General features: G+C 46.8%; 1 pseudogene; it reads right to left on the bottom strand.

Moving 5' to 3' along the window:
• Positions 1-20,881, bottom strand: part of LOC138267086 (polyunsaturated fatty acid lipoxygenase ALOX15B-like) — a 235,399-nt pseudogene that overhangs the window by 147,468 nt on the left and 67,050 nt on the right.

Below are 20,881 nucleotides of genomic sequence, written 5' to 3'. Positions count from 1 at the left end.
CATATCGTGATGAGCCATCTGTGCAAGGAGGGAGGGCAGGAGTGGTCACTCACACCTGAAAGGGCGGTGCCTGCCCTCACACGATGCAGTCTCCAACCCCCTGGTGTGTGTCTGGGGCCTGGCCTGGGCAAGGTAGGACTTCACAAACAAGAGAGACTTTTAGTTGAAGTAAGCCTACTTTAATTGCCAAAATTGGTGTAAGAAGGGTACTCAAAACCACAGACTTTAGATCACTTTTGGACATCAAGAGGAACCTCTGCCTGGAGAAGAGCTGAGGAGAAGTGCTGCCCTGCCTGTGACTGTGCTTTGTGGAACTATCCTGCAGTTGCTGCTTCTGCCTGGTGAAAGGGGACAAAGAGTGGACTTTGTTGTGCATTCCTGCTTGTGAAGAAATCTCCAAGGGCTTGTCATGAGCTTGCCACCTATTGTTGAAGTCTCAGGGCCATCAAAGACTTCCACTGCCAGCACCTGGACTCTCTGCTGAGACTCCTACCCTGCCAAGTGGTGCCCTATCCAGATCCTGGGGCCTGGAAGGTCGACACACAACTTACCTTTTTTGACGCACACTCGCCCATGCGTGTTATTTTGATGCTACCCAGGTACTTTTCAACTCTAACAGTGTTTTACCTGTTTACAAGAAGATTTAAGACTCTTTTTGCTTCTTAATAATAACCTGACTTGTGTATGTTGGATTTTTGCCATTTTGGTCTTGTTTTGTTTAGATAAATACTTTCTATTTTTCTAAACCTGTGTTGTGAAATTTTGTAGTGTTTTCATTCAGTTGCTTTGTGTGTTTGTACAAATACTTTATATATAGCACTCTTAAGTTAAGCCTTCCTGCTTGTGCCAAACTACCAAGGAGGTGAGCTGGGGTTAGACGAGGGTGATTCTCCTTTACCCTGACTAGAGTGAGGGTCCTTGCTTGGACTGGGGGTAACCTGACTGCCAACCAAAGACCCCTTTTCTAACATCATCCATCTCCAGCAACTATGCCAAGATGGAAATTGTGTGCTCAGGATGTTGTGAAAGAATGTCTAAGACAGATCCAAGGCCACAAAATATGTAATCTGATTGGCTTTGGCTCCAGTCGCATCCACAATGCCACGACCGTAGGTTGACAACTAACAAATCACAGGCTGAGTCCCATCACTGGCTTCATGTCTCAAAACTGATATCAAGATAACAGAAAGTACAGTCTGCTCACCCACAGGTCTGCCTGCACTGCTTGCAAGTTGTAGTCCGCAGCTTCCCATCCAGCCTCTAAAAACTTACAGTCTAACCTTACTGCACTCAAATGGGACTGACATATAACTACATTGTTAGGACACTGCAAATATTAAGATGTCTACTTGTTACAATAGGTAAATCAGCAAATCCATTGTGACCATGGACCTAGAGCAATGTCACTGTCAAATGTAGGAGGTAGATGTCAAAATACAACGTTTACCTTGTATCTCTCACATCAACAGGTCAAGCTGCCACTGTGACCACAGAGACCATTGAGGATATTGCCACCACTCCATGGAGAAAGCCCTCAGTAAGGATAACCCTCCTGGACCAGTGGACGTTGAGGACCGTGTTGGCCCACCAGGGCAAACTAGTCAGACAACACCTGTGAGCCTCAGCCTGACCCCATCAAATCCTCCCAGCCCGTTGCATCAACATCACAGAAAGCCCCAAGTCTGTGTACCAAGGCCAGTTACAAACATTTCCTCCCCCCAGCCCAGGTTCCAGAGTCACAGCAACCCATCTCAGACTATGATGGTCTTGCAACCAGGGGGAGGGGGCAAGCTGTACCAAGGGTGCAGGCACATGGGGGAAGGGTGCGTGGGAGGGATGCTGTGGTCCAGTAGCATTAGGCCACTGGGGAAGAGCCTGGCCAAGACACCATTGCCCAAGTCTTGGGAGCATACTAGCAAACCCAAGACGTGATGAGTCAGGTACTCACTGATCTCAGGGAAATGAGGTAGAGGGACAACCATCAAAGGGGCTACGGAAAAGTGGGAGGCCACCGACAACTTCTTGGCCTCCATCTTCCTTATGACAGTCCTTTGTGTGCCATGTTTCCACCTTGTTGCCCTACTCCAACCCCTTTTCCATGGTAGTAGGACACTGGACATTGGACTCCAAACGTACTGGAGTCTACTAAAATGACTTCATTCTCCATGACTGATTCATTAAGATATCATTACTTTATTGACCTGTGTTCACTTAGTTTGTGTAAATAAATGCACCAAGAAGGTAAATATTGTTCGATTGCTTCTGTTATACATGTTGAAATGTACACATTGAAACAAGTTAGTGGTTGCATCTAAAATCTATTTGCACACCACAATACATAGGCAGGCCTAACCTCTGTTCTGTCATAGTCCATTATGCCTGAAAACATGCATGATCAGACAAGATATGCCAAGGTACCATCTCCCACAGCACAGATGAAAGGGTTACTCGGACCTCTTCCTTGAAATTATGTCACCATGTTAGTAGATGTATACACCAGCTGGACACTTATCACATGCCAAAACCATGTCTGCCAATTTAATATACGCAATGGCACAGACAGAGCCAGTACGACAGTCCTTGATCATCGCTCCATCCCATTACCATGACCAAGCAGCTGCTGCTAACACACTAACCCATGTCAGTGTTGTGACCCAGGCACTGTGTCATGAAATATGGAAACACATCAACAGGTACAAACAGGACATATAAGTTCATTGTTCAAATATTCTGAAGGGAGTGAACTGCACTTGATGACATGCGTCTAGGCCGAATGCTCACACACACGAGACAATGGAACCAGCACACCACTAAAACAAGTGTGTTGTGAACCTTACTTTCTTACACACCCAATGTGCAGGCTGCTTGGGCACAGGACTTCTACACTCTCAAACTCTGAACAACATTACCCGGATCAATCCATTTTCACTTCACAGGTCAAACGAGCAACTGCAACCGGTCAACGACAGAACTCGGAAATGCTCCCATCAGGATGGCAAGATGAAGACACCTGGAAGAAAACTACACACTACAATGAGTCAAGGCTAGTCAAACTACGCATATCCACACCAGCATCAGTTCTGGTTTGAATTGATACAATGGCAATGCAGTGGGAAGGAGGCAAAGAAAGGATATAAGCAAGGTAGTGAAATTATCTAGTTTGAAATAACTTGCAATCCGTGCCTGTATGATGCATTGCATGAGATGTCCTGTCTCTTTGCAAAAGAAATGCCCTACTCAACACATCCTGATCCATACAGTTCCTCACACTAACACAATTTTCAGAGCACATCACATACTTACATTTAAGTGAAGCAATGATTGATGAGATTTGCATGAATATCTCCACCTTCATCCTCATTACTGTCATCCTCACTTGGCATTTCCAAGACCTCACCCAGTGGCACTGCTAGCTCCCCCTCATCAGGAATATAAGGGATATTTCTCTGCAGGGCAATGTTATGGAGCCTGCAGCAGGCCACAATGATCTTATACACTTTTGCAGGTGACTAGAGGAGGGCTCCACTCAACTGGTCCAAACACCTGAATATGGCTTTCAAGAGCCCAGAGGCCCGCTCCACTACACAATGTGTCCTTCTATGGGCCTCATTGAAGCAGACCTTCCCTGGCATAGTTGGGTTCCTCCCGAGTGTTAACAACCATGGATGGTTTGGGTATGCAGAGTCCTTGTGAGACAATACGATGTATGTGCAAACATGAGTCTCTCTCATTGTCTCCATTGCAGCAGGTATAGCATACAAACAGGCAGGACAGAAGTGACTTATCAACCAGCCAGGCCCGCTCTGCATACAGTTGTGTCATCCACTGTGGAATAGTGCTGTTCCGCATGATGAAGGCATCATGCAATGGACCCGGATAATGTTAGCAACATAAAAAAAGATGATGGACAGAGTGTTGAAACTTTTCAAACACTCACCCCAAGTCACAGATCTGGGTTTAATCCATTGTTCTTTTGCTCACCATGCCACCCCAGTTTGGACCCAGCCATATGCAAATCAGTCTTGACCCTGTTCCCCATGGGAACAGTCCAGCCCGAACTGCCAAGCCAGGTCCTCCCTGGACTGGAAACAAGCAACCTAGGACCGGTTTCAGGGTATCACTCTTCTTCAGCTAGGCTAGCTTGAATCCAGTGGCACAGTGAGCAAGGGACCCACGTCTGGGCATACCCTTCCCACTTGGGGTGACAAATGCAAAAACAACAGTTGATGGACGGAATGCAGAACAAATCAAACATTCGCCCCCAGTCACAGATCTGGGTTTAATCCATCAGTTTTTTTGTCTATACTCCACCCGCCTGGATATCGCCTTTCTCACTGAAACACGGACAAACCAAGAGTCTGCACTGGACTTCGCCATCACCATCCCCAGCAAATACAAGCAACTCCACAAAGACCATCATTCTCCTCCAGGCAGTGGCCTGGCCATCATACACAATTCTAACCTCTTCCTGGCAACCGACATGGAAGAACCCTCCCCCTCATGGAGCACCTCCATTTCCAGATACACACCACCCCCAAGTCTACCTTCTGTGGCACCCTCAGCTACCGGCCACCCAGCCTCTGTCAGGCCTTCAGCGACTCCATTGTTGACATCATTTCTCCCCATGCCCTCACTTCCAGGAATGACTTTCTCCTCAGTGACCTCAACTACCAGATTGACAGCAGTAAGGACACCAACACCGCTTCCCTGCTCAAGAAACTCGCCACAATAAGACTAAAGCAACTGGCCACCTCACCAACACACATCAGTGAACACACACAATATGACATCTTTTCCACCAGTAACAACATCACCATTGACAACACCTCCAAGCTTCACTGGATTGACCACCACTGCATTCACTTCACCATCACCACACCGGGCATCCAGCTCCCCACACTCCGAACCCGAAGCAGAAAATGGAACCAGATCATTGAGGAACAGCTTGCCAACACCCTCAGCAAATCTCCCCCACCCCTCACCACAGACACTAACATCTCAGCATGGAACTTCCACCAATGGATCGCCGAATACGCCAACATCCTAACACCTCTCCATACGATCTCAGCTAAACATCACCTCAAGAAGGCCAGATGGTTCTCCCCCGCACTCCAGAACTCCAGGCACATCTGCAGATGGCTATAGAAAAGATGGAGAAACAGCAAGTCCCCAAAAGACTTTGAGGCCTTCAAAGCTGCTATCAAATCCCACTACGACCTCATCAGAACCACCAGGAAAGCCATCTTGCAGGACAGTTATCAGCACTACTGCTCACAACACTAAAGAGCTCTTCGTTGTGGTCAAAGATTTCGCCAAACCTCAATCAGAAACAGCAAACATCCCTCCATCTCAAGACCTAGTGACAGACTAGCCAGCATCTTCTACTGAAAAATCAAAGACATATGACAGCTTCAGACCTTAAAACCCTCCGAACCCTCCAACAAACCCCCAGCTATGACACTCCAAACCGTCACAGATACTTCACTGCTGGACCACAATCACCACGGACGAGACCCGTTCATCATGAGCAGCATCGACTCTGGTGCCCCTAAAGACCCCTGTCCTCATCACATTTTCAACATAGCCAACACCTCCATCACACCCAAGCTCTGCCACACCATCAACTGTTCCATAGATTTAACTACCTTCCCCGAGGACTGGAAGCATGCTGAGATCCACCCCCTCCTGAAGAAACTCACGTCCGAGCCCCTGGACCTTAAGAACTACCGCCCTAGTTTGCTGCTACCTTTCCCAGCCAAGGTCATTAAAAAGGCCATCAACACACAGCTCCATAGGGACATTAAGAACAACAACATCCTGGAGATCTCCCAATCAGGTTTCAGGAGCAACCACAGCATGGAGACCACCCTCCCACCACAACAGATGACATCTACTCGCTCCTCAACCACGGCCATACAGCAGCCCTCATCCTACTGGACCTATCAGCCGCTTTTGACACGGTTCGCACCTCCACTTCTGCTCCACACAGCTGGCATCCACAGAAAGGCCCTACAATGGATATGCTCCTTCCTGTCTGGCAGAACACAGAAAGTCAGACTCCCACCTCACCTATCAGAACCTAAGGAGATCACCTAAGGAGTTCAATAGGGCTCCTCCCTGAGCCCCACACTCTCCAGCATCTACATTGCACCACTCGCATCCATCACCAGGAACCACAGGCTGAACATTGCTTCCTACACCAACGAGATCCAGCTGATTATCTCTCTGACCAAAAACCCCACAACTAACAAGAAGAATTTACACAAACGGATGGAAGCCGTCACCGCCTTGATGAAGGACAGATGCCCCAAGCTCAACTCTGACAAGACTGAGATCCTGGGACCCTCCACATGAGCCTGGGATGACTCCTGGTGGCCAGCCACCCTTGGCACTCCCCCACCCCAATAAACTACACATGCAATCTCAGTTTCATCCTGGATTCCTCACTCACCACGACCCGCCAAGTCAAATCACCTGCATCTTCCTGTTTTCACACACTCCGACTTCTCGATGAAGATCTACAAATGGATCACAAAGGACTGTCGCAGAACCATAACCCATGCCCTTTTACCATTAGACTTGACTATGGTCAATGCCCTCAATGCTGGCACCAACCAGAAGAACCTAAAGAAACTACAGCATATCCAAAACGCCTTGGCCAGACTCATCCTGGACGTTCCCCACTGCAAACACATCACCAATCACCTAAGAGACCTCCACTGGCTTCCTATCAAGAAAATAATTAACTTCAAACTCCTTATCCATGCATACAAGGCCCTCGACAACGTAGGACCCACCTACCTCAACCAATGCATGACCTTCTACTCCCCCACCAGACCGCTCCGCTCAACAGGAACTGGCCACCGTACCCTGCATACGAAAGACCTTGCCTGGAGTAAGATCCTCCGCCTACCTCACAGCAAAGAGCTGGAACACCCTGCCCCTGCACTTCAGGCAGTCACTATCATTACCTCAATTCAAGAAGGACCTTTATGCATGGCTCTTCAACTGAAGCACAGAGGACAAACTCTTTCAGCACCTTGAGACCCTTATGAGTGAGTAGTTGCGCTCTTTATATCCTGATTTGATTTGGACATCCCAGTAGATAGGACCACTGTATTTTGGAAAGATCCTGTGGCCAGGAAGTGCAACACTGCCATGACTTGAACAGTGGGTGGGATGCTTTTGGATGACTAATGGCGGATATGAGAACTGGCTAAAAACTGACGACAAAGATCCACAATTGTCTGCCCATGGACGGTACACAGGATGTTGTTGGATCCTTCCCCTCGTAGGATAACTACGTGGGACAAAAGGAGAGTACAGCTGTCATACAAAGTGCCCCTTGCAAGACAACAAAACCTTGTCATTTTCAGACAGTGACATGGCATCTGATTAGCAGAGTACATTCTACACAGTACACATCACCACTTTCAAGTACATATAAGTGACGCCTTTCTCTCTTTCTTTTCACCATATATGTTTCCATCAGCTACCTGGTCCACAGCAAAATCTGCATGTGATGTCCCACCTGGACTGTGATTTTATGATTTTGGTGGCGGTCTTTGGCCAATGGCTGTGACTGCTGGCTGTGCCGGTTACGTACCTGGTGGACGTGACCTACATCTCCTGCAAATCCCCTCACTTGACTCCTGACACTTCTGCCAGCAAGACCTCCACTATCTGAGCTGCTGCTGTGTACAGCCTCTGGGACCAATCATGCCACGTTCAACAGGTGATAGGGCTACTGCTTTCACCACTGAGGAGCTGGACATGCTTGTAGATGAGGTCCTACCCCTGTATGGACAGCTCCAATGTGCACCAGAGGAGCAGGTAAGTACCTGATGTTCACAGTTTCCCCTATACTGTAACATGAATGAACTTTAGACAGTGTAGACGTTATCACAGCATGTAATGTGATGGATTGTGATGGCTGTGGGTTCTATCAGTGTGCAGGGATTGTGAGCCAAAAATCATGCTTCAGTGTGAGCCAAGAGCGATAGTGGAGTTAGTAGGCTGGCTGTGGCTTGTATGGACTGTATGTTGTGATTGTTAATCAGACATATTGCTTGTTTATGTGCAATAATGGTTGTGGGTTTTACAAATCAATGGCCACTTGGTGCATTGTGTATCATTGTATTCCTGCTCTCTGTCAGGTGGCCAGTCCTTGTCTCACAGATATTATAGTTGACCTGCCCAGTTAGTGCTGGGCCTGAGCTGGGTGGTGTGTGTATCAGTCAATTGGACAGCGTCTGTAGTCTTGTCCCTGTGTCCACTGAGTGCAAGGTAGTTAGGATGGTCAATACAGGATGTTTTAGCTAGGCACACTGACATGTATGTGATTCCCTTTAATTGTTTTAATTTTTTTTGTTGAGTTGTTGACATGATTTCCTGTCCTGTCTTTTCCATCCTGGCAGGTCAACACCCATCAGAAGAAGGTGATCTGGCTAGCCAGTGGCAAGAAGGTGCAGACCCTGTGGGTCCACAGCCAGCGGAGCGCCCACTGTTGAAAGAGGTGAGAGGACCTGAGACGCTGGGCCTGGAAGACCGCGTAGGCCAAGCTGGGGCTGTCCTCCCAAAGTGACCAGGGTGCCCATCGGACATTGAGCCCCCTAATGGCCTGTAATCCAGTGGTGGCCTACTCAAAGCTGGATGGGCATTTGAGGGTAGCACAGCAGCCACAAGGGGGTTAGTACAAGCAACATTTCTAACTAGAGACTTTGATAAGATGTTTTGTTGAGGGAGTGACTACTAACCTTGACCTTGAGGGATGTGTAAAGTGTTACAGTTCATATGTTATGTACAATTAGTGTACAGGCCATGTGTTTGGAACTGGTGGGCTCTGCGTTTTTGAACTGGCACCATAGATACTACTGTGGGAAACTCTCAGACTATCAACTCAGCAGGGTGGACATATGTGTGTTTAGTGGGCCGATATAATTCATTTGTTCTTCTGTTGGCTCTCAGTTTTCAGCAACAGGTTACTTATCCCAATTGTTGCAGTCCAAAGGGGAGTATGATGTGTGTCACTGTCCCCTGCCATGTGTCTAGGATGATGTGCATATTGACATATGACACCTTGGGGCAGGTGTTGTTAATCATATAGTGGCAGCAGGCACATCAATGCAATATGTGATGTACAGATGTTCACTATACATGTGTGTTGACTTACATGGCTACATCTTGCCTACTGTAGCAGACTACTTTCCCTTTGAAAGTGGGGAATGTGCAGGACAACGTTTTCTGTCTCTACTGTATCCAAAATGTCTTATGGCAGTATGTGTACCATTCCTCTTAAATTGAAATAGCTACGCTAGTTTAAAAGGCATGTGCCATCCATGTGGATGGGATAATGTTTGGAGTCTTTCACATACATGTGCTTTGTGAATTCTGGTTGTAAAGGCAGGCTAAAATAATTTGCCCTGTTCTTGAGGATCCACAGACAGGAGTGTTTCACCATCATATCTCATCAGACTGATGCATTAATGAATCATAGTAAGTCATTAGTCACGTACAACTGCAGTAGCATAGAGGGTCATGAGTGGTAGGGCCAGAGAGAGATGTTTTCCAGTTCATGTTGATATGTATGCTTGATGTGTGGACATGTGCAATGGTTGCAGGGATGTTTGCATCACATATGATTGGGCTCAGTGATTCATCCGCTGACATGCAATACTTGCAATGTGAGAGATGTGTCTAGTGATATTGCTTGTAATTGGAAGTCAAGTTTGTTTCCTACTGATATTGATTGGGAGTTGTGTCTCTCTCTATTCTGTACGATATAGCTCTCTATTACAAACACAGTGAGGTGTAGACATAGAACTGGATGTCAGACATTGGTGGAGGCTATCCTTGCCCTTACAGAACCATTCTTGTGTGTATTCAGAACACATCACTTCACAAGCTTTGTGAGCTGACTACATAGTTGTTTCTTTGATGCTACTTGTGGGGCATAGCTTTGTTATATTGCTCCTACGTCCTGGACTCTATTTGGGCTGGTGATGTTTGGTAAATGTTCATTGTTGTGAGGTGTAGATTATGACATGATTTTCTGCATGAATGCAAGTACAAGATACTGCACATCTGTGCTGTGTGGTCTGCATTGCCTTTACTGCAAGTATTATAGTTGGTACCTAACATCAGTGCAGATTAGGTGTGTGCATGGGCATATGTCTGTGTAATTGGTAGGGTACCTCACGATGGGGCCCAATTGTTGGCTACTAGTCAGCTGTGGTCTGCTACATGTGGTACTGGTTTGATATGGAGTGTTAACCTAGTTGTGTTATGGTTAGTGTGTTTGGTAGACTTCATCTTTGCTATTGCAGCTGTTTGAGATCCACATTTATTTATGTGAAAGATTCGGTTTTCCTGATGCCTTGCATGGTTTTGTATTGGCACATGAGTGTTCCAAATTGCTGGCTCTCTCAGGGTGGGTTTACTAGACATGATTGTATTTTTTGTCTTTCAGAGTTGTGAATAAAGTTTTTAATGTCCAAGTACTGACCCTATCCCTCTTTCTTTTGGCAGCATCAGAACAGGCAGGTTAAGAAGACTGGGCACAGCTTAGTGGGAAAACATCTGGCCATGGGACTTTGGATCAAGACACCACTGACACAGAGTGACCCAATGGAACATAGCACGAGGGGAGTAACATGGGGTAGAGCGGATCTGCATCAACATTATTGTATTCCTCCTCCAGTGACCAATCCCTAGTGGTGGCGAGCCCTTCACGGAACCCCCCCAGCACCATGTTTGTCCACCACCCCCAGTTTTATCACCCCCCTCTCTGTTGCTCCCCACCCAGTTGTCCATACCCGCTCACTAAAGATGGTGGGCATCTTCTTTGCCCCAGGAATCTCTGCCTCAGCCCCTGTTGTCCTCTGCTGCTCTCAGTGAGGAGGCTATTGACCTTCTGAGGTCAATGTCTATGGGTCAGTCCGCTGTTGTGAATGCCATCCAGGGAATGGCAATACAACTCCAGCAGACAAACACATTCCTGGAAGGCATTCATGGTGCAATGGCTAGTCTACAGGGATCTTTTAAGGCTCTGGCCTCCACACTGATGGCAGCCAGTCACCCCTTGTCTTCTGTCCTCCCTCCACCTTCCTCTTCTCAGTCCAGTTCCTCCCTTCCCCGACCTACCCAAAGCAAACAGACTGACTCTCCTGCATCCACCTTAACAGACAAAGGTAGCACTCACAAACACAAGCACCACAGGACACACCAGCATTCACACAAACAACATCCAACCGCTGACACAGCACCAGTCACAACCTGCCCTGACAGTACCCCCTCAACCTCCAAATCTCCACACACTTCTGATGACCATCCCTGTGTGTCTAAGAAACTTTTCCTGTGTGGTCTTGAAATTACCTCTGTCGTCTCCCCTGCCATGTCACACCTCAAACGGACACAGTCCTGGCCAAGGCCATCCTTTCCTCCTCCAAGACCTCCCCTACCTCCCTTGCAAATACCCATGCCCCTCCCCTGCCAAGAAGAAGCCCACTGGTCCCAAGAAGGATTCCCCCTCTCAAGCCGAAAGCCAAAGCCCCTCCCAAACCTCCTCCCAGATAATTCCTGAGATGCCCGCATGACCCCATGATGCCCCTTCCAGTGGAGGTTACTTGGCAGTTAGGAGTCAAGTTTGGGCAGATCACAGTACCATGAACAGGACCATTTATAGACTGGTCTATGGCCTTGAAGTTTTATGAGGTGCATTATTATTAAACTCAACCAGTTGTTGTTTTGTTGTGTATACCTTTGTCCTGCAATTCCTTTCCTAGGTTTCTGTTGTTCCTGAGTGACATTGGTAGTGTGCCTATAGTTGTGTGTTTTTGGGCCTGCTTGTTGCTCCATGTGATGCTGATGTAGTATGTGAGTTAGTGTGCAGTGCTGTTGTATCCCAAGCGGGCATGTGCTGTGTGATGGATATATGTGTGTATATGCTGTATTGTTGTGATGACATTGTGTAGTGATTGTTATTGTAAGTATTCATGTTTGTGTTGTGCAGTGTAAGCATGTATGGTGTTAAACTAGTGCCCCTGATATGGCTGTTGTATGCATGTGATGTGTGTCTACTTGAGCTTTGTCAGTGCAGATATGAAGTGTGATGAATGGTGCTATGCAGCATTGCAATTGAGTATGCATGTGACCATTTATGTGCGTGTCCCTTACAGGAGGCTCGTGTAGGTGAATGTTCTATGGAGTGTGAATTTTGTGTGCTTTGTAGATTTGCCCTTCCCCATTGTGTTGGTGTGCATGACAATTGGTTTATGTATGGTTTGTCCCTGAGATCTATGTAGGGCTATTTTCTGTGTGCATGCAGTTTGAGGACCCTGCTGTACATGGTATGTGTTCCAGTGCAGTCTCCTTCCATGTATTGTCCTGATGCTCCCATTCAATTGTACTGGTATGTTACTGATGGTGTTCCTTGCCTTATTTTATTTTATTTTGTGTCTGTGTCTTGTGCATGGCATTGTGCTTCTATTGTGTTGTGATGTGTGTATCCATTGCATGGTGGTTTCATGTTGGTGTTGTATATTTTCTATGCCACATCGATGTGGCAAGTACATGGCCTGTGTTGTATGTGAGTATGTACATTGTATTTGCATATGTACATTAGATGTGTTGTTGTAGCTGTGTATGTGACTGTTGTGTGGCTTTCAGTGTCCCTGTGCTTGAGCCATGTGGTTGTGTGTAGAAGTGTTGTGTTGAGGTGCAGTGTGTGTGTTTTGTCCGGTTTGTGAGTCTCGTGAGTGTGAAGGAGTCCATGCAGATGTGTGTCATGTGGAGTGTAGGTGCTGCATGAGGGCCCCACCCATAAAGTGTTTGCAGGGGCTGCATGGTATATGTAAAGGTAGTTGTTACAGGTAGGTGTGTGTACTTATGGTTGTTGTACTTGTCGACAATTAATTTGTCTTTTGATGAGCAGGAACAGTGGGATGACATCTATTTGTGGTTCCATGGTGGTTCAGGACGTGTACTGCTTCCTAGAGGTGAGTGTCTCCTCTTATACTGCCTGTTTCTGCCAACTAGGACCTGGTGGTTGGACTGCCAGGGTCACATTGGTGGTGTGCGACCTCTTCATTGGCCTGGTGGAAACTTGGTCTCCCCCGGCCTGTTTGTGCTTCTTGGGGACCGTGGCGGACGGTTAAGGCCGGTGGTGCAGGCGGAAGATTGGCAGTCTTGTATTTGCCTGACAGTCAAACTCATAATATGGCAGTCTGCACTGCCAGACCATTGGCGGCCAAACTCGTAATCAGCCCCACAATAAGGACCATGGAAGTTTGCTGTGAACATTTCTGAATGTAACAGAACTTTGTGGTACCATCTACAAGGATTGGAAATCAAAGCCCAGATTGTGCCCACCTAAAGGACCAATTGAATGGAATTTGGTTATTTTAAGGAGTGTTGAACTTTGGAAACAGAAGGTCAGTCTTTTCTGAACCTTCTTGAAGTCAGTTCTCCTCCTGTCTCGAAGCTGTCCAGAACTCTGCTTAAGTCTGCTGTCACATTCTCTTCTCTAAGTTTCGTGATGAGTTTTCTCATCATAGTCTTTATTGCCCTACTCTGTTATGTGGTTCAGTACTAATAAGGGCAACTAATTCTGAACCGCTGATCAGTCCTATGTTCTACTAGTGTTCTGCACCATTCTGATACTGCTGTCAACTAACGCTGGAGGAAGGTGACCGATCTGTTCAACGAATCATCGCTGTATGCTATCCCATGAGAGGAGGTATAACTAAATGTGGTTTCTTGTTTCCATTTTAGCTTTGTTGCATCTGCATGTTTTTATAATTAGGGTCCTAGTTAGATGATTTTTCCAAATTATTTTTGTCCTTTTATTTTTACTTTCGCCCTCATGTGTTAGCCTGTTTCAACATATGCCTGTCCCAATCTTGGTTAGTGTTAGGAAGGGCCCAGCTCTGAATGTAATCGCTAAAAATGTATTTTGTTGATTTTCTGATGTTACCATCATCTGCTTTGAAATCTGGTATTAGTAATGTTTATATTGTATGGTTCCTAATCTACATAATTATTTTAGAGTGTCTAACAGTATTGATGTTTAGAAGGTTGAATCTTTTTAGACGTTTTGGTCAACCTAATATTTTCATGTATGTTTATAACTTAGGCCCTCATTATAACATTGGCGGTAAAAACTGCCTCCTGCCGTGGTGATGGCTGCCAAAAGACCGTTGGTGTAGGTACCAGCCGTCTGCCGGATTATGACCACAGCTGGATTTCCACCAGAAGGATGGCAGAAGTCCGGCTGTGGCCATGCCGGCCGATGACGGTAAGGTGGAACTGCTGCCAGCAGCAGCGCCATGCCAGTAGACTGCCGCCAGCCATATTATGACAATAATACAGCCTGGTGGTGGTCTGCTGGTGGATGCTGCTGCTGGCACCAGCGCCCTGTCCCTCTCCTGCCAGGGGACCCCGCGACGACAGGAAAGTCAGGTGCTCAGACAGGGGAGGGGGTGGGGGGTGTTGTGTGTGTGTGTTTGGGGGGGTGTCTGTGTATCTCGGTGCCTGCGTGTATGCGGGTGTGTGTTGCATGTTGTGTGTCTGTGCATGTATGGATGTGTGAGTGCGTGTATGTTGAGTTGTGTGAATGCGTGTATGTATGTAAGTGTGTGCGGTGTGAGTGTGAATGGATGTATGCATGCGTGGATGTATGTTGGAATGGGTGTGTGTGTGTGTGAGACGGGAGGGGCGTGTAGGGGTGGGGGGCTCCGGAATAGAAGGGAGTATGGGGGGATACCAGGGGAGGGAGAGGGGGCGGGGAAGACCCCTTTCAGTGACAGGGAAGGAATTCCCTGTCACTGATAGTGCCTACCGCCACTGTTTTTGTGGTGGAAAGGATACCACGAAACCATGGCGGTAGGTGGGGTCATAATCCCGCGGGCAGGCAAGTGACGGCGGCTGGGATGGAGAGTGAAGTATCCAGCCCAGCGGTCTTTACCTCTGTGGCGGTCGGTGTGGTATATTTGTGGTTTGGCTTTAGCCAAAACGCCAATGTCTTAATATGGAGAAAAGTACTGCCAGCCTGTTGGCATTGCTTTCCTCCATATTTACGCCGACTGTCGGGATCATAATGACCCCCTTAGTCTTGCACACCATTTATGTGACATTAATTTTGGGATTGTAATAAAGCTTTGAAACTGTAATCAGTTTGGAGCTTTTGTTTTAGTGTTGAATTATTCATGATGTTAAATATTGTTTATGATCTAATATAATTAGTTTGTGAGATTGTATGATTCTGAATACTAACTCGGTCATCAAGTCCAAAAGTTTGGTCGACCTCCGAGGGTGAGAATTTGTGATGGTTTCTCACCAAGTGCTTGCGTTTTCTGAACCCAAGGTGAGAAGACCTCTGTGGGCGCTCCAGCACCATATTGCCAAGGAACTTTGTTGCCCTTTGGGGGTTTCCCGCCTAACTGAAACCCTCCTAAGAAGATGCTTGACACCTTTCAGGATCACTAATAATTGGAGGCTGGTTTGGCAACTGGGAAGGGCCACATGTTTCTCAGGCAATCAAGATGAAAACCTGACAGACCTTAACAGTGTTCAACTCTTGACACGGTTTACAACAGGGTGGTGGTTAAGGCACCCAGTCTATGGTGGCTACTTCATCACTCTGGTGGCTATTTCATCACTCTGCAGTGAATTTAACTCAATGAAAGGCTAACATGGGCATGGCCTTTTGACATTCACTGTAATATGTAGGGCATGTCCATCACCATTCAGGGTTCCTACTCCCCACACTATTATGCAGCTTACCTAAATAAACACTAAGGGGCATATTTAAGAGCCCCTAGCGCCATTCTAACACCACATTAGTGTCCTTTTTTTACACTAACGTGGCATTAGAAGACCAAAAACGCTGAGCGATATTTACACAGTGGCAAAATGCCACAATTGCCATACTTTGCAAACCTTTGTGCTACATTATGCCTGCACCAGGCATAATGTATGCACAGAGGGTGTTCCCCCTTTACAGGGGACTAGGAAAAGGTGGAAGGAAATCTAACAGATTTCCTTGTGTAATGTTTTCTAGCACTTTTAACGCCTGCTCAGAGCAGGCGTTAAAAGGGGGCATGCCATTGAATACAATGAGACCCTATATACTCTGCAGTTAAATGTTGGCCCTACTTTTGCAGAGAATATCAATAGCGTAAAAAAAAAACAATGACGCTATTGCCCCCTACCCTACGCCATGGTGCGCCATATTTAAATACGGAGCACACATGGTGGCGGTTGGGGGGCGCTAAAGGGCGTAAGAAAAGTGGCGCTGCACTGTGAAATTGAGAAGTTAAATGAACGCTCAATCACAAAAATGACAGTTATTTATATTTTCATATGATACATTTATAGAGTAATGCTTTCTGATTTACGCTCTCCACTTTAAATTAATAATAAGTGCAATATGAAACAGGATATTCCAGTCACCGTCAGTGTCCTTATTTCTAGCAATGCTGTCCCCTTCAGCGCCAGTATTACCGTGCAGGGGTAACCATCAGCGCTTAGTATTCCCCTGTGGGAAACTGGATTGTTAAATGTTGAGAGAGAGCGAGAGAGAGTCCTAAAATCTGCAAACCAACTTGGTTAGAGGGAGTACTATCTCAGATTCAAATAACAAAAGTATAGTGTAGGGATCGCAAAACAGGAAGAGGTTTTCAAAGAACATCGTAGAAATATAATAAGAAAATGTTAGCCTACGGAGCAGCTGACTGATATCTAGGCAAAGTCTGCAACTGACTAGCGATGGAGTGACATAACATTAGCTTAAATACTCATGGCATTATTTTCAGGCAAACTATAATGCATTTTTTAGCTCTTGCGGGTTATCTACGTTGGGTCCAGACTGCAGGGAAACGCTTGAGCCAGTGGTTGGATTGGGTTTCCCAAGGTAGGATGTCTGTTAGGAGATCCCTTTGAAGCTTTGATTCTTGCAGCAAAAGCAGAGGGACAACGTAGGAAATTTTGTCAACTGATAATGTGTCTTTGTCGGGAAATATCAGCATCTTGTTCTGGTCATTAGAGATGAAGATATCTCGAAGTACTAACTTTTAGATCTTACAGAAAAATCGCGCACATCTTCAGTTCTGCTTAACTTCAGTTCTGGTCCACTATTGTTTTCCATACATTCAATCAGAACCAAAGCTAAAATGTCATTTCCAACTTGTCTACCTTGCACGCAGATGTAAAGTCTTTGCTGGTGATAATCAACATCTGGTTCTGGTCATGAGAGATTACAATATTTTCAAGTACTGACTTTTAGAACTCACAGAAAAAATGACTTATCTTCAGTTGTGGCATGTCATGTGTTCTTAACATTTCAGTAGTTTTTATTGGACACCAGGTCACAGGGTTCATGTGAGAAAATCTTTTCCCAGGATCACAGCCGCTTTATTAACATGTGCATTACCTGGTTCTTCTTTCAAAGATGTCCTTGAGCCACTAGTTAGTTTACTGATCACCAGAGTTGCTTTCTGGAGTCAGAAATGCAAGGGGATGAAAGAATACCTCTCCCTCCCTGTTCAGGTAGGCAGGGATTCAAGAACAGACATTCTTGACTCTTCTCTATTTTTGAAGCTCTCCAATTTGACAGTGGCTGGAGCAGTGTTGGATAATGCCTACCTACTATTGATTGTCCGAGTGGTTTAAAGAAAGGAATGCAAAATGTCCTTCTTTGTTCATAAGTACAGCACTCTTCCTGTGACTAACTGTAAATTCTATCATACAAGGCCTTGCATTACAGCTAGGCAAGATGGCAGGGGAGAGCCTTGGCTAAGAGTAACCCTACCTGCCTAATAGCTCCTCTCAACTTACATTCCTTTCAGCCCCTTTAGCATCAAAAATGTAAATACGCCCCACTTCTGGTGAGCTACACTCCTGTCTCTTCTGTTAAGCAAGGCTCCAACCAAGGGCATCATGTACAAAGATTCCAAATAAGAAATTGTGAATTAAAACTAATAACAATTCACAATTTGCAAATTTCAGTGTGGAATGTACTGAAATGTGTTTGGTAAAAGTAGTCGAAATTTGTACACCAACTTCTACCAAATGCATTGAAATGTTCTGAACCAACACATGTAATAACATATTGGATCACAAAATACAGAATTCTAGTAGATCGCAATTAGACCTACTTCTTCAATATTCATGAGGTAGGTTGCAAATTGCAACCCTTTTGGGATTGGCAATAATCACAGTGATGGTGACCTGCTGGGGTCAGCAGGCCACCTGGCTGTGATTGTTTTTCAACAAAACATTTTTTTTTAATGTAGCCTATTTTTATTAATGGAAAATGTAATGTGTTTTAAGTAAAATAAAAATGTACACAAACCTCTTTTAAAGGTATGCTCCTAAAAATGTTTTTTGTCAACATTCACAAAGGGGAAGGACCCTCTCGGGGACAGTCACAGAATGGGGCGTAGTTCCTTTTGAATACAAATAGCCAAAAGAGAAGGCAGGATGCTCTCTGTGAAGAGTGCCCTACTTCCCCTTTCAGGAAGTTCCCGAGACAGAAGGCAGTGGCAAGAGGTCTCTCCTTTCTCTTTGATAAGGAACAGTCCTCGAGGGACATGCTTTTCAAACTAGAGGGAGGGAGATAAAGCTCAAGAAGAATATTGTATTGAGGAAAGAGTCAAATCTGTTACCCATCCACAGCTTTTCCAGGCTGGAGGAAGCTGTGAGAGAAACGTTTCACTTCTGGTTTGCAGACAGCTGAGTCAGGAGAGAAGATTATGGAAATAAGGTTTGCCCTGGTTTACTGGAAGGCAGGAATATTTTAAAATGTGAATGCTCATCTTTAAGACTGCCATTGATGAAATGGGGCAATTTTGGAGAAAGTATGTTTGTGTCCTGGAGACAACTAGGTTTTGGTGTTCTATTAAGGCTGAATGAACCACTGACTGATTCATTCTTTGAGAATGACACTCCCATACCAAGTCAGAATTAGAAAGCAAGATTTGAAACCACAGGTTTGGAAATGTGCAATTTGCTGTAGTCTTACTAACTACACATTTATATGAGACTGAGTGCACAAGATTGGCACAGAGACAAGTAGATAACGTAATGGAATGGATTGCTTGGGTGATTGATGCAGCCGGTCACAGCTTGGGATGAATGCTTTCATGATGCAAAGCCTATCTTTTCTACAGCTGTATAGCTGGAACTGACACTTAGACCAAGGCCCTCATTCTGACCTTGGCGGTCTTTTCGCAAGACCGCTGAGTTACCGCCGCGGTGAAGACCGCCGACCGCGGCGGTGTGCCGCTGTGCGCATTCTGACCGCTGGGAGCGTTCCGCCGGAAAACCGCCAGCAGCCACACTGGCGGTCGGCGGGAAAGTGGAGACTGGTCAACCTCCACCGCCACGCCAGCAGAACACCGCCCACAGAATTACGACCCACATTTCCGTGTGGCGGTCTTCTGTTGGCGGTCTTCTGTTGGCGGTCACGTCCCTATGGCTCCCGTCGCCTCCCGGAGGACCAACGCACAAGGTAAGTTGATCGTCCGTGAGGGGAGGGGGTGGGGGGGTGTTGTGTGATGTGGGCGTGCATGGGGGTGTGCGTGTGAGTGTGTAGAGGGGGTGTGTGAGTGCGTGTATGCGGGCGGGGGGTGCTGCTGTGTCTATGGGTAATGTGTGCTGTTCGGCAGGTGCGCATGTCGGCATGTATGTGTGCGGGTATGTGTCCCCGTTGTGTATGTGTGTGTAGGGGGTGTGTATATGTGCATGTTGGGGGTGTGTGCCTGTCGGGGTACATGTATGTGCATGTCGGGGTGGGGGTGGGGAGGGGGTTCGTACCACCTCTGGGGGGTGGCAGGGGGGTGGAGGGTGTGGGGGGAGGACTCGGGTGGGTAGTGGGGGGTGGGGGAGACCCCTATCAGTGCCAGGGAAGGAATTCCCTGGCCCCGATAGTGCTTACCGCCATGGTTCGCACGGCGGTTCCCGCCCGCAAGAAACCGCGGCGGTAGGCAGGGTCATAATACCCTTGGCGGTCTTGGGACGACCGCCGGGCCGGAGTGCGCAATCTCCAGCCCCGCGGTCATGACCGCCGTGGCGGTCGGAGTGGAGAAGTAGCGGTCGGTCGCGGCAGGGACCGCCGCGGTCAGAATGCCATTTTTAATACCGCCGGTCTGTTCGCGGTCCGACCGCCGTCTCTCCGCCGACCGCCAGGGTCAGAATGAGGGCCCAACAAATGTGCTATTTCTGTGGCGGTATGGTTCGTTAGATTAAGATAATGAGCTGGTAGCCCAAGTGCTGATTCATTCAGAGGATTGTCAGAGACAAACACCTCTAGGAGTTATTTATTCAGAATATCGGTACAACGAGACAGTCACCTCAAGATATGGACCATTTCACGATTCAATAGGCAGGCACCGGGCTCCAGAGTGTAATCTCCAGTACCATGATGGCGCAAGGCTTGGCACTGTGGCACACAGTATGCTAGCACTTGGATTGGGGTGGGTTAATAGACTCGCAAATGGAAGCAGCACCCATTTTAAGGGTAAGGATGGTAAGAGGTGCCTGCATGTCTCTAGTGCCTATCATCCTTATTGCTCCATTGCTCGGTGGCTTGGCAGTGGATTCACCTCTGTGTCTCAATGCGAAAATGAATGCACAGAATTGGTAGTGACACAAAACTTGGGTACTTTGTCTTTATACCTCAGGGATAGTCACAGAATACAGAGCCTTGCACAACTGTAGCTGGATGAGCTTATGAGACACGCACAGGGCTACTGTATGCCTAAACATGGAGTATCTCTGCTACCTCTTGAATTTCTCGCTCCAGAAAGAAACTCTGATGGGCAGTGAAGCTGGATAGAAGCTCAAGGAAATGTGCAAAAGAAGAACCAGATTGAGCAGATGGAAA

The sequence above is a fragment of the Pleurodeles waltl genome, chromosome 12 (genome assembly GCF_031143425.1).
Source record: "Pleurodeles waltl isolate 20211129_DDA chromosome 12, aPleWal1.hap1.20221129, whole genome shotgun sequence".
NCBI classification, from domain to species: Eukaryota; Metazoa; Chordata; class Amphibia; order Caudata; family Salamandridae; genus Pleurodeles; species Pleurodeles waltl.
This window is presented reverse-complemented; position numbering and strand designations above follow the sequence as displayed.